The sequence below is a fragment of the Bufo bufo genome, chromosome 2 (genome assembly GCF_905171765.1).
Source record: "Bufo bufo chromosome 2, aBufBuf1.1, whole genome shotgun sequence".
Classification (NCBI taxonomy): Eukaryota; Metazoa; Chordata; class Amphibia; order Anura; family Bufonidae; genus Bufo; species Bufo bufo.
In genome coordinates this window covers 583,356,893-583,371,391 of record NC_053390.1, presented here as the reverse complement: position 1 = coordinate 583,371,391, position 14,499 = coordinate 583,356,893, and positions in this window count along the sequence as shown.

Here is a 14,499-nt window from a genome sequence, read left to right as displayed (position 1 = left end):
TTGCTCCTACCTGGTGCTGCTTGAAGCTATCGCCTCACCTGGCCTCTTTGGTGGTGCATCCCTGGGCCTCGTCTTTTCTGTGTGTGCCACAGCTTACATCAAACCATATTTAACTCTAGTGGTAGAATAAGACCCAGAAAAACTATCTTAAAATGTTATACAGTAGTTTCCCAAGATTATGATGTCTGGCAATTCTTAAATACTGTGTACAATATAATTATTTCAGAGAGCCGACATCTCACAGTACTCTGCATGTAAGTAATGTGCTGAATGTACTTAAGCAGGTTCAGTCATCATGAAATGATTGGAAGCTAGTGTAAAGTGATTATAGATGTATGGAAAATGGTAATTGGTCAGTTTAATGGTGTACAGAGGAGATGTTCAGGGAAAGGCAAATATATAACTCTACCTAACAAATAAATTGAACTTACAGTAAGTAGCATTTAACGTGATGTTCAAACATAATTTGATCATGCTTGCTTCATAGATTGACTAGATTTACATCCCCTGTCCTTGCTAGTTTTCTGAATATGTTCTTAGAAATCCAAATACAGTATCTAGATATACTGTATATACAACACAAAAATGGATGGTAACTTAATACCATTACGGTATGTCTTTTAAGATATTACACAAGTGGAATTGATTCTTTTTTTTAAATCTTTATCGTCATATAAAACATTTAGAGAGTCTAATGTTTAATAAAATATACTATCTGCACTACATGGTGTAAAAATGTAGCCATCAAATATTACTCTAATATGCCATTCTACAACTATGGACATTTACATGAAGTTGGTGCTTTTTCCTGATGTAACATCCTCCATTCCTCTAGGAAGATTTTGCTATTCATTTTGGAACATTACTGCTGTCATTTGTGTCTATTCATCTACAAGAGCATTTTTGTGTTTGCACGAAGATTAGACCTGGTCGCAGCCATCGCAAAGATGTGTCTAGACTACACACTAAACTAGGGGCTGACCTAGGTCCATCTCATAAGGGTAAAGTCAGGATTATTAACTCAGATTGATCTACACAAGACTATGTATAACACAACACATCGTAACATTACATAGAATAAAATAACAAATACAGTGCTCCCTCAGGATACAATGGCCTCAGGATACAATGTTTTCAACATACAGTGGTCTTTTCTCAAGCTGTACCTATACTCTCTTTAATACTCTGCCCCGGAATACTAGGTCAATTCACAACTTCTCCACCTTCAAACGTGACTTAAAAACATATCTTTTCAGGCAGGCTTATGAAGCTCATAAATCACTGCGAAAGACGCTTTTGTGGTGCATGAGGACCGCTGCCGACATCCTCCATTGCATGCATTGCAATCACATGCGGATCACATGCGGAGGAATTGCTCCCCCGGTTATAAACACGCCACAGTGTTTGGGGTTTTTGAGCATTTCCTCCCATTTAGGCCACTTTATTTCAGTTATTTTTCAGGCTTATCAAACTACCTAAAATGACTTTGCCCAGACTAAACCTTTCCCCCACCAACTCTTCTGGCCTAAATTTGATCCTCTAGTAGTCCCAAACCCAAAGCAGATCGGCCGGCACCACTCCTGTCAGCTCAATAATGGCTCAAATCCTACTTATCACAATCAACTACCTTATGTGTCACCCCCAATTCCTCATAGATTTTAAGCTCTTGCGAGCAGGGCCCTGACTCCTAGTGTTTCAGTTGCATATAAGGGTACTTTCACACTAGCGGTTTTTTTTTCCGGCATAGAGTTCTGTCACAGGGGCTTTATACCGGAAAAGAACTGATCAGTTTTATCCCATGCATTCTGAATGGAGAGAAATCTGTTCAGGATGCATCAGGATGTCTTCAGTTCAGTCACTGTCCGGCTTTTAGACAGAGAAAATACTGCAGCATGCTACAGTTTTGACTCCGTCCAAAACTCCGGAAAACTTGCCAGAATGACGGATCCGGCATTAATTCCAATTGATTTATATTAGTGCCGGATCCGTTGCAAAGTGTTCCGTATATTGCTGCATTGACGGATCCGGATTTCCTGTCTGCGCATAAAACTTTTTTTTTATTTATTTTTGTTGTGCAACAATAGAAACATTAACTATAAGCAGTTCCTATGTACTTTTACATAGGAACTATATGTTCTAAGTACAGGAGTAGCAGCAACTAGGACTACTACTCCTACTATCCACTATGTACTTATACTACCTGCAGTCCATGTGTACTTTTGCGCAGGGACTGCAGGTAGTATAAGTACATAGTGGATGCTAGGAGTAGTACCAACTAGGACTACAACTCCTAGCATCCACTATGTACTTATACTACCTGCACTCCCTGCGCAAAAGTACAGAGGGACTGCAGGTAGTATAAGTTCATAGTGGATGCTTGGAGTAGCAGTCCTAGTTGCTGCTACTCCTAGCAGAGGTCGTCAGGCCACAGCGAGAGGACCTTGTGGAGCACGTGGCGGCCGACTTTACTACCTCATTGACTGTTTCAACTTTAAGTTTAATTGGTTTGGTGAAAATTTGCCATTTGGCAACCAAAATGCCCGAAAGTGCATTCAAACATTCAGCGAGCCCTGGTCAGGCAGTAGTTAAATATGCGTTTTGTTTGATTTAATCCACGGCTCGATAACAGTTTAATAAGATTTCCACACATTTGATAGGCCTCATCAGCTACCAACACAAACGGCATGGGTGGAGCATCTGTACCTGGCAGTGGTTGAGGTGGTGGGAAATCGAATTGTCTATTATATAGACTTCGCTCCAGGTAGGAATTTTTAAATACCTTTGAATTGTTTGTTCTTCCATAAGGCTCCTTTCACACGAGCAAATTTTCCACGCGGGTGCAATGCGTGACGTCAACGTATTGCACCCGCACTGAATCCGGACACATTTATTTCTATGGGGCTGTGCACAAGAGCGGTGATTTTCACGCATCACTTGTGCGTTGCGTGAAAATCGCAGCATGTTCTATATTCTGCATTTTTCACGCAACGCAGGCCCCATAGAAGTGAATGGGGCTGCGTGAAAATCGCAAGCATCCGCAAGCAAGTGCAGATGTGGTGCGATTTTCAAGCACGGTTGCTAGGAGACGATCGGGATGGGAAGGTCCTATTCCTCAAAGAAGAAGACAGAAGAGAAGCCGGGCTGCGCGATCAAGTGGATTAAGGTGAGATAAATTATTTTTAATTTTTTTTAACCCCTCCAGTCCTATTGTACTATGCATTCTGTATTAAGAATGCTATTATTTTCCCTTATAACCATGTTATAAGGGAAAATAATAAAATCTACACAACACCTAACCCAAACCCAAACTTCTGTGAAGAAGTCCGGGTTCGGGTCTGGGTACCAAACATGACGATTTTTCTCATGCGCGTGCAAAACGCATTACAATATTTTGCACCCGCACGGAAAAAACGCAAACATGGAACGCAATCGCAGTGAAAACTGACTTGTTTTAGTGTCAAAATCACACCATTTTCCCTGAACGCATCCGGCCCCAATCCGCAACGCCCGTGTTAAAGGGGCCTAAGCCCAAGCATCTATGGCCACAAAACGGTATTGGGCATCAGCGATGGCCATTAGTATGATTGAAAAATATTTTTTGTAATTAAAAAACTCTGACCCAGTGCCTTGGGGCTTAGTAATACCAGTCTACTGCCCCCAATACAGTTTGGAAACTGGCACAGCTCCCAAAAAATTTCTGCAATTTCGCTCAACTTTTGCCTACTTGGATGTGGGATAAATTCCTCATGTAACTGCTCCCACAAAACACGGCACGTATGCTTAACAATAATGGAAATGGTGGATATTCCAAGGCGAAACTGGTAATGAGGGACGTAAAACTTTCTCCTGTTGCCAGAAATCTATCAGAAGAAAAAAAAAAAGGCAAATATGTAAAAAACAATACAAAAACAAACTAAACATGATAAATTGGACCGACTTTTTTGGGACTTTTTTTACAGGCCATTTTTCACTGGGCAAATTAAATTTTTAATGCAGTGAAACGGGCTCTCAAAAAAGAACGATAGGCGTATGCTTCTGACTAGAATTGGTCACAGTGCTGTCAACATCTCTAAGGGACGAGGTATGGCTAATCGTTCACATTGAAGCGGTAGAAGTAACAGTGAGCAATACTAATGCAGAGCCTACAAAGCCATTATACTGCGCAATCAAGAGCTGCGCTCAGTAGTCTACTATTTACAAAATGAAATTTAACCTGGGTTTGGGAACTATGTCTGGTTTCAACTTTGAACCAGGAAAAGCTACTATAAATATTTATACAAAAATTAAATTGATATAGATAAAATTTATAACAAAAATACCCTATTGTAAGCATTACGCATTCTGCCGGGGAAACACTGTGACGGAAAGTGGTTGCCTGTCTTTTAATGTGACTTGACACCCTTCGTAACAGATCATCAAAGCTTTCCAAGCTCATCCGTAAGTAGTTTTGAAACTTGTCAGTATAATTCGGGGAATAGAACTGCAAAAGCTCCCATTCTTGTTCTTTCAGAAGTTATCGGATGCACCCAATAGCTACGCCGAAGACGACGTCTGGCTCTAAGACGTCTTCTCCAGCGGGACACAAGGATTAGAGCCTGAAATCCCAAAATAATGTGGTCCGGCATCATCTTTGCAATCTTCAGAGGGATAAAAAATAATGTGGTCCGGCATCTGAGGGGTAAGTGACCTCTGGTTGTCTTTTATAGCCACTGTAAAATTAGCATACTAAATTGTTTCTTTTTGATCTTTGAAAATTTAAATACCGGATCCGTCATTCCGTTTAAAAACGGATTATAACGGATGAGACGGATCCGCTATTTTAACGCATCTGGCAGGCAGATCCAGCAAAAACGATCTCTGTTTACATACGGTTTACCGGATCCGTTATTTCGTTCCGGAGACGGAATAGCGGATCTGGTGGGTGAAAACATGTACGGTTACATGTGGTTTGATGGATTCGGCAGGCAGTTCCGGCAACGGAACAGCTTGCCGGATCTCTCTGCCGCAAGTGTGAAAGTACTCTTAGCCAGTTACTTTTGTTTTGTACATGAACTCTATGAATTTCTAAAGCGCTGCGGAATATGGTGGCGTTATATAAATACATTTTATTACTATTATTATTATTATTATTATTTTCTGACCCATCGTAAGTTGAAAGTAGACTCAACATGCAATGCCTCAGATCCAACCAATCAAGACTACTTCTCTGGTAAAATATCTGTATTAGTTGATAGTTAGCAGCTATTCCTGACTGTTATATGTAAGGACTTTATTTTATCTGTCTTAGTTATCTGCTTATTTTCTTAAATCTTCATTTTCCCTTATCTTGGATGACATTTTGGGGCTTTTGAACCGATTACTCAAGCTACAACGGTTTCAACATACAATGGTCGTCTTGGAACCTATTAATATTGTAATTTGAAGGACCACTGGGGTTCTTGGGTTCTGCATATCCCTAATATTGGGGTCAATTTTCAACTTACCCCATTGCCATTGGAAAATAGTGTTAAGTTTAGAGATTTTTTTACACCAAGCTTGACAAATCATTATATCATGGTCCATTATACAGTATTATAGGCCTGATATAATGCACATGACATGACATTCAAACTGGAAAGGGAGTGTCCCAAATTTTTCAATATAATTGGAAATAAATAATTATCTTTCACTGTTTGTAATAGCTGTGACTATCTGGTCTCTTCACCCTTTCCCCAACAAATATAGAGTTGGCAGCAGGGAAATACCCACCCTCAGCTACAGTAGGTATCCAAAGGAAATGCCAAAGGGTAGTCTGTTGTAGCCATAGATTACAAGCTACAATACCACTAGCCATAGTTCTATCAGAGGTCTAACTCTCAGCAAGGTAATAGAAGGGCTAGGCAAAGAGTGGGTCAAACACAATCCAGGACAGAACATAGAGCAGGAAAGCACCGCAGGGAATATGTTTATTCTAATATTTGCCACTGATGTGATTTATCAGGTGGCTTAAATAGATTGCCCAGCTTTTGGCTCGACAGGGCAAGTTCATGAAACTAGCATAAAGATTTCTAGGTAATTCAAAACATTGGCCAAGTAAAAACGTGAAAATCAGAATTATGAACTCATGCCTGGCACTGCAGATCATGATCACAGGATTGTGGCTGCTGTTTGGCCATGTAAATCCAATCAATGAAGCTTATGAAGAACAGTTCTAACTTTATTAAGCAGTTCTTACTGCACCTTGTAGTGTATCCTAATGTTAAAAATAAAAAATAAGCAATCTCAAGCAAGCATCTATGAGATATGGTCATCAGAATTACAGGTATCAACGTCCCAAATTAGCAAATGGTCAAGACCTCTGGATTTCCTAAAATGTCAATTGACCTTCATCTTGTACCCTATTGCACACATTTGATGGCTACCTGAAGAAGGATTGTATTCTTCTCAAACACAATGACTCTCTGATTTTGAAGTGAATGAGAAAAATGTAATCTTTATGCAGCCTCTCAAGTCCATATCATATTTAACTGGTCCATAAGGGAGGGGGAAAAGAATACTTCTAGGCATGTATACTTTTATAATTATGTGAAATAAAAGGTACTACAGTATTCTGAAAACCAGAATTTTTTACATTCAGTATGAAGTAGTGACCTTTTATTTTATAGGTGAAACTTCTCCCAAGATTTCATTGCCCTTATGGTAGTCTTGCTTTAAGATCTTATATAAGTCAAGTGTAGATAATTTTTTTTGTAGATACTTGTTTTGAAAGTCCAAGAGGGGTGAATTTTTTGTACAGGCAAAATGCAATGAAAGGAGAAGCTTTACGGGGGTGTCATATGATTAATGTAAAAAAATAAATAAATTAGACTTCATATTGTACATGGTAATCTCTTTCTAACAAAGATATAATCCATGTGTATCTCACATGGATCCAGAGCTTCCCATACATTGCTCCAATTCTTTTTATAGATTTATTTTAAGCTGGCAGCTTAAAGGGTGCGTCCTTTCTCAGAGGGGGTGTCCTTTCTGTTTTAGCTCTCTACCTGTAACTACCACAGCTTGTAAAAGTAGATTCAGCTGATGGCAATTGGAGGATAGAATTGAGCATGTTCTACCACCTCAGTGATGTTACTGAGGTGGATGGAGATATAACAAACAGGAGATGACACTATACTGGTATATTTTATCGAATAACTCAGTGGCTATACACATTTTTTAATTACATGCTGTTACAAAAGTAATCAGATCCAGAAGCTAGTTTAAAATATGTCGAATATTTTTCATGGGACAACCCCTTTAAGAGCTGATTCTTCCTATTGCAATTTTGAACAGAATTATCATTATTATCCATTATAAAGGATATGTAGAGTTAATATTGGTCACCCAGTCACCCAAACTTCATAGAAGCATACACAGGCCCCTTTCACATTCTTCCATCCTCCCATATCCTCTCTCAATACTGGTTTTGTGTTTGGTGTTCCCATACTGGTCACAATACAGTCTTTTATGTGACCTCCTGCATGTACGAATGCCTATATATCTGCCTTGGGAACTAGTAATTTAAATTACTCTTCTAATTCTTTTCACTCACTTTAAAGGGAATCTGTCAGCAGTTTAGAGCATGCAAAACTGCAGAAATCATGATTTATGGGCAAGAGAGAGCAGTAAAAAAAACACAAATTTAAAGATTCCTTCATTATCTACAGCTGTGCAAAATTAACTTATATTCTACCAGGTGTCTCTCCTAAAAATGCCCAGGGGGAAGCTTTCTGCATTTCCTTGCCTCTGCTTTGAGTGTCAGATAAACTGCACTCCTGGAAGGATGCTACGCCTGTCACTCAGAGTAGAGGGAGGGCCTGTTGAGCAGCTTAATGTAGATAGCCGAGTGCACTTCATAGTGAAGCTTCACCTCTTGGGCACTTTTAAGTGCAGCGCTTAGCAGAGAAAAGGTCATTTTGCACTGCTGCAGGTAAGGGTAGGTTCATATCACCATTTTGCTTTCCATTCTTCTGATCTGAAGAGCAGAAAACAAAAACTAAAACAACGGATCCTTTATTTTGAGCATCCATTTTGCTCATTTTGCATCCCTTTTAGTCATTTCCGCCTGAGATCTGTTATCATATATGTGGAAATGGCTTAAAATAGATGAAAAATTAGTATAATGGATGCTCAAAATAAAGGATCCATTTTTTTCCCCCTGTTCTTCTGATAAATCGGTGATGTGAATCTACCCTTACAGGTTTAGACTTCAGAGAAAATATGCTGTGATTATAAAAAAAATCACAAAAAACTATAGCGGAAATATTCTTTATAGACTATATATTGAGATAAGCTATGCAACATAAAAATGTTATTTCTAAAACCATCATAACGATGATACTTCTACTGTAAAATAAAAATAAAAAAATCTAATAAAAGACTATATCAGGTGCTTCAATTAGTTTTATTAATATAAAAATGCACCTCAATGGTCAAATGCTTCAGCCCTGCTGTGTCTTTAATTCTGGCTTCTCTCGAGAACTGTCTCCAGATACATGTGGATGTATCAGCGCAGTAGACAAAAGCTTAACAGCTGGCACCTGCTGATTTTGTGCTTATACACCACTGTTATACTGCCACATTATTTCAATGTGTCACCATTGGGTGAAAGTGATTTGTTGCAATGGTAATCTCATGGATTTTTATTTTAGATTGCAATGTAGATTTTCTATTTCTAATGGGTACTGTGCAGAAATAGAAATATAATCCACATTTTCCACAACTCAATGTACATATTAACTTGAAAACTTTAAAGCTGCAGATTTAAAATGTCTGAAGAGGCGTAAGATGCAAAATATATATGTATTTTAAGTGGCGGCTATCAGAATTTTTAGTGCAATTTTGTTTTAGTGATATTGCAAATTTCCTTTAACCACCTCAGCCCCCAGTGCTTAAACACCCTGAAAGACCAGGCCACTTTTTACACTTCTGACCTACACTACTTTCACCGTTTATTGCTCGGTCATGCAACTTACCACCCAAATGAATTTTACTTTCTTTTCTTCTCACTAATAGAGCTTTCATTTGGTGGTATTTCATTGCTGCTGACATTTTTACTTTTTTTGTTATTAATCGAAATTTAACGATTTTTTTTGCAAAAAAAATGACATTTTTCACTTTCAGTTGTAAAATTTTGAAAAAAAAACGAGATCCATATATAAATTTTGCTCTAAATTTATTGTTCTACATGTCTTTGATAAAAAAAAAATGTTTGGGTAAAAAAAAAAAATGGTTTGGGTAAAAGTTATAGCGTTTACAAACTATGGTACAAAAATGTGAATTTCCGCTTTTTGAAGCAGCTCTGACTTTCTGAGCACCTGTCATGTTTCCTGAGGTTCTACAATGCCCAGACAGTACAAACACCCCACAAATGACCCCATTTCTGAAAGTAGACACCCTAAGGTATTCGCTGATGGGCATAGTGAGTTCATAGAACTTTTTATTTTTTGTCACAAGTTAGCGGAAAATGATGATTTTATTTTTATTTTTTTCTTACAAAGTCTCATATTCCACTAACATTTGACAAAAAATAAAAACTTCCATAAACTCACTATGCCCATCAGCGAATACCTTGGGGTGTCTTCTTTCCAAAATGGGGTCACTTGTGCGGTAGTTATACTGCCCTGGCATTCTAGGGGCCCAAATGTGTGGTAAGGAGTTTGAAATCAAATTCTGTAAAAAATGACCAGTGAAATCCGAAAGGTGCTCTTTGGAATATGGGCCCCTTTGCCCACCTAGGCTGCAAAAAAGTGTCACACATCTGGTATCTCCGTATTCAGGAGAAGTTGGGGAATGTGTTTTGGGGTGTCATTTTACATATACCCATGCTGGGTGAGAGAAATATCTTGGCAAAAGACAACTTTTCCCATTTTTTTATACAAAGTTGGCATTTGACCAAGACATTTATCTCACCCAGCATGGGTATATGTAAATGACACCCCAAAACACATTCCCCAACTTCTCCTGAATACGGAGATACCAGATGTGTGACACTTTTTTGCAGCCTAGGTGGGCAAAGGGGCCCATATTCCAAAGAGCACCTTTCGGATTTCACTGGTCATTTTTTACAGAATTTGATTTCAAACTCCTTACCACACATTTGGGCCCCTAGAATGCCAGGGCAGTATAACTACCCCACAAGTGACCCCATTTTGGAAAGAAGACACCCCAAGGTATTTGCTGATGGGCATAGTGAGTTCATGGAAGTTTTTATTTTTTGTCACAAGTTAGTGGAATATGAGACTTTGTAAGAAGAAAAAAAAAAATCATCATTTTCCACTAACTTGTGACAAAAAATAAAAAATTCTAGGAACTTGCCATGCCCCTCACAGAGGACCTTGGGGTGTCTTCTTTCCAAAATGGGGTCACTTGTGGGGTAGTTATACTGCCCTGGCATTTTCCAGGGGCCCTAATGTGTTGTAAGTAGGTAAATGACCTGTGAAATCCGAAAGGTGCTCTTTGGAATGTGGGCCCCTTTGCCCACCTAGGCTGCAAAAAAGTGCCACACTTGTGGTATCGCCGTATTCAGGAGAAGTTGGGGAATGTGTTTTGGGGTGTCATTTTACATATACCCATGCTGGGTGAGATAAATATCTTGGTCAAATGCCAACTTTGTATAAAAAAAAGGGAAAAGTTGTCTTTTGCCAAGATATTTCTCTCACCCAGGATGGGTATATGTAAAATGACACCCCAAAACACATTCCCCAACTTCTCCTGAGTACGGAGATACCAGATGTGTGACACTTTTTTGCAGCCTAGATGCGCAAAGGGGCCCACATTCCTTTTATGAGGGCATTTTTAGACATTTGGATCCCAGACTTCTTCTCACGCTTTAGGGCCCCTAGAATGCCAGGGCAGTATAAATACCCCACATGTGACCCCATTTTGGAAAGAAGACACCCCAAGGTATTCAATGAGGGGCATGGCGAGTTCATAGAATTTTTTTTTTTTGGCACAAGTTAGCGGAAATTGATTTTATTTATTTTTTTCTCACAAAGTCTCCCTTTCCGCTAACTTGGGACAAAAATGTCAATCTCTCATGGACTCAATATGCCCCTCACGGAATACCTTGGGGTGTCTTCTTTCCGAAATGGGGTCACATGTGGGGTATTTATACTGCCCTGGCATTTTCCAGGGGCCCTAATGTGTTGTAAGTAGGTAAATGACCTGTGAAATCCGAAAGGTGCTCTTTGGAATGTGGGCCCCTTTGCCCACCTAGGCTGCAAAAAAGTGCCACACATGTGGTATCGCCGTATTCAGGAGAAGTTGGGGAATGTGTTTTGGGGTGTCATTTTACATATACCCATGCTGGGTGAGATAAATATCTTGGTCAAATGCCAACAGAAGAAGTCTGGAATATAAATGTCTAAAAATTTTTACGCATTTGGATTCCGTGAGGGATATGGTGAGTTCATGTGAGATTTAATTTTTTGACACAAGTTAGTGGAATATGAGACTTTGTAAGAAAAAAAATATATAATTTCCACTAACTTGGGCCAAAAAAATGTCTGAATGGAGCCTTACAGAGGGGTGATCAATGACAGGGGGGTGATCAATGACAGGGGGGTGATCAATGACAGGGGGGTGATCAGGGAGTCTATATGGGGTGATCACCCCCCTGTCATTGATCACCCCCCTATAAGGCTCCATTCAGATGTCCGTATGTGTTTTGCGGATCCGATCCATGTATCCGTGGATCCGTAAAAATCATACGGACATCTGAATGCAGCCTGACAGGGGGGGTGATCAATGACAGGGGGGGTGATCAATGACAGGGGGGGTGATCAATGACAGGGGGGGTAATCAATGACAGGGGGGTGATCAGGGAGTCTATATGGGGTGATCACCACAGTCATTGATCACGCCCCTGTAAGGCTCCATTCAGACGTCCGTATGCGTTTTGCGGATCCGATCCATCTATCAGTGGATCCGTAAAAATCATGCGGACATCTGAATGGAGCTTTACAGGGGTGTGATCAATGACAGGGGGGTAATCAATGACAGGGGGGGTGATCAATGACAGGGGGGGTGATCAATGACAGGGGGGGTGATCAATGACAGGGGGGGTGATCAATGACAGGGGGGGTAATCAATGACAGGGGGGGTAATCAATGACAGGGGTGTGATCAGGGAGTCTATATGGGGTGATCACCACAGTCATTGATCATGCCCCTGTAAGGCTCCATTCAGACGTCCTTGTGCGTTTTGCGGATCCGATCCATCTATCAGTGGATCCGTAAAAATCATGCGGACGTCTGAATGGAGCTTTACAGGGGTGTGATCAATGACAGGGGGGTAATCAATGACAGGGGGGTGATCAGGGAGTCTATATGGGGTGATCACCACAGTCATTGATCACGCCCCTGTAAGGCTCCATTCAGATGTCCGTATGCGTTTTGCGGATCCGATCCATCTATCAGTGGATCCGTAAAAATCATGCGGACGTCTGAATGGAGCTTTACAGGGGTGTGATCAATGACAGGGGGGTGATCAGGGAGTCTATATGGGGTGATCACCACAGTCATTGATCACGCCCCTGTAAGGCTCCATTCAGACGTCCGTGTGCGTTTTGCGGATGCGATCCATCTATCAGTGGATCCGTAAAAATCATGCGGACGTCTAAATGGAGCTTTACAGGGGGGTGATCAATGACAGGGGGGTAATCAATGACAGGGGGGTGATCAGGGAGTCTATATGGGGTGATCACCACAGTCATTGATCACGCCCCTGTAAGGCTCCATTCAGACGTCCGTGTGCGTTTTGCGGATCCGATCCATCTATCAGTGGATCCGTAAAAATCATGCGGACGTCTGAATGGAGCTTTACAGGGGTGTGATCAATGACAGGGGGGTAATCAATGACAGGGGGGTGATCAGGGAGTCTATATGGGGTGATCACCACAGTCATTGATCACGCCCCTGTAAGGCTCCATTCAGATGTCCGTATGCGTTTTGCGGATCCGATCCATCTATCAGTGGATCCGTAAAAATCATGCGGACGTCTGAATGGAGCTTTACAGGGGTGTGATCAATGACAGGGGGGTGATCAGGGAGTCTATATGATGGGGTGATCACCACAGTCATTGATCACGCCCCTGTAAGGCTCCATTCAGACGTCCGTGTGCGTTTTGCGGATCCGATCCATCTATCAGTGGATCCGTAAAAATCATGCGGACGTCTAAATGGAGCTTTACAGGGGGGTGATCAATGACAGGGGGGTAATCAATGACAGGGGGGTGATCAGGGAGTCTATATGGGGTGATCAGGAGTGATCAAGGGTGAATAAGGGGTTAATAAGTGACGGGGGGGGGTGTAGTGTAGTGTGGTGCTTGGTGCAACATATTACTGAGCTACCTGTGTCCTCTGGTGGTCGATCCAAACAAAGGGGACCACCAGAGGACCAGGTAGCAGGTATATTAGACGCTGTTATCAAAACAGCGTCTAATATACCTGTTAGGGGTTAAAAAAATCACATCTCCAGCCTGCCAGCGAACGATCGCCGCTGGCAGGCTGGAGATCCACTTTCTTACCTTCCGTTCCTGTGAGCACGCGCGCCTGTGTGCGCGCGTTCACAGGAAATCTCGGCCATCGCGAGAGGACGCGACGGCGCGTCCAGGAGGAATGAATCAACCACCTCTGAAACTAGCTGATTTGCTGCATTTGCACTTGGCAGCTGAAGGCATCTGTGTAGGCCCCATGTTCATATGTGGCCGCATTGCTGAGAAAAATAATGTTTTCATATATGTCAATGATCCTCTAGGAGCAATGGGATTGTTGCCGTTGCACCTAGAGGTTCAGCTCTCTCTGCAACTGCCTCGCCCTTTGCACTTTCATTGATAGGGCCAGGTGTGATCTTGTTTGCACTGCCTGGCCCTGTTAACCGCCATATTTCACCTTAAAGACCAGGCCATTTTTTGCAAATCTGACATGTGTCACTTTATGTGGTGATAACTTTAAAACACTTTTACTTATCCAGGTCATTCTGAGATTGTTTTCTCGTCACATATTGTACTTTATGACAGTGGTAAAATTGAGTAAAAAAAAAATCATTTTTATTTATAAAAAAAATCCAAAATTTACCCAAAATTTTGAAAAATTAGCAATTTTCCAAAATTCTATTTCTCTACTTGTGCTGCCTTTATAGTCTAATTAAGTTATAGTTATCTATATAGGTTATGTAGTTTATCACTGCCATTATGAAAATCACTTAGGCAGGAAATAACACTTGGTTTAGGAAGTGTCTTTAGCCATTTTGGATTGCTATTCTCTATGGATGCAGCCTGTCTGCTTCTCTCCCAAGGGGCTTGATACATCATCACCTGTAAGTGCCTTTCTGTGGTGTTATCTGTTATTTATGCTATACTAGTTTATTCTATGTGTACTGATATGTTGTTATTGTATTGTATTTCAGTTTCACAAAAAAATAAAATGGAATAAAGTTTGATTACTTTGGTAGACAACACAAGCAGTGGGCTTCTGTTTA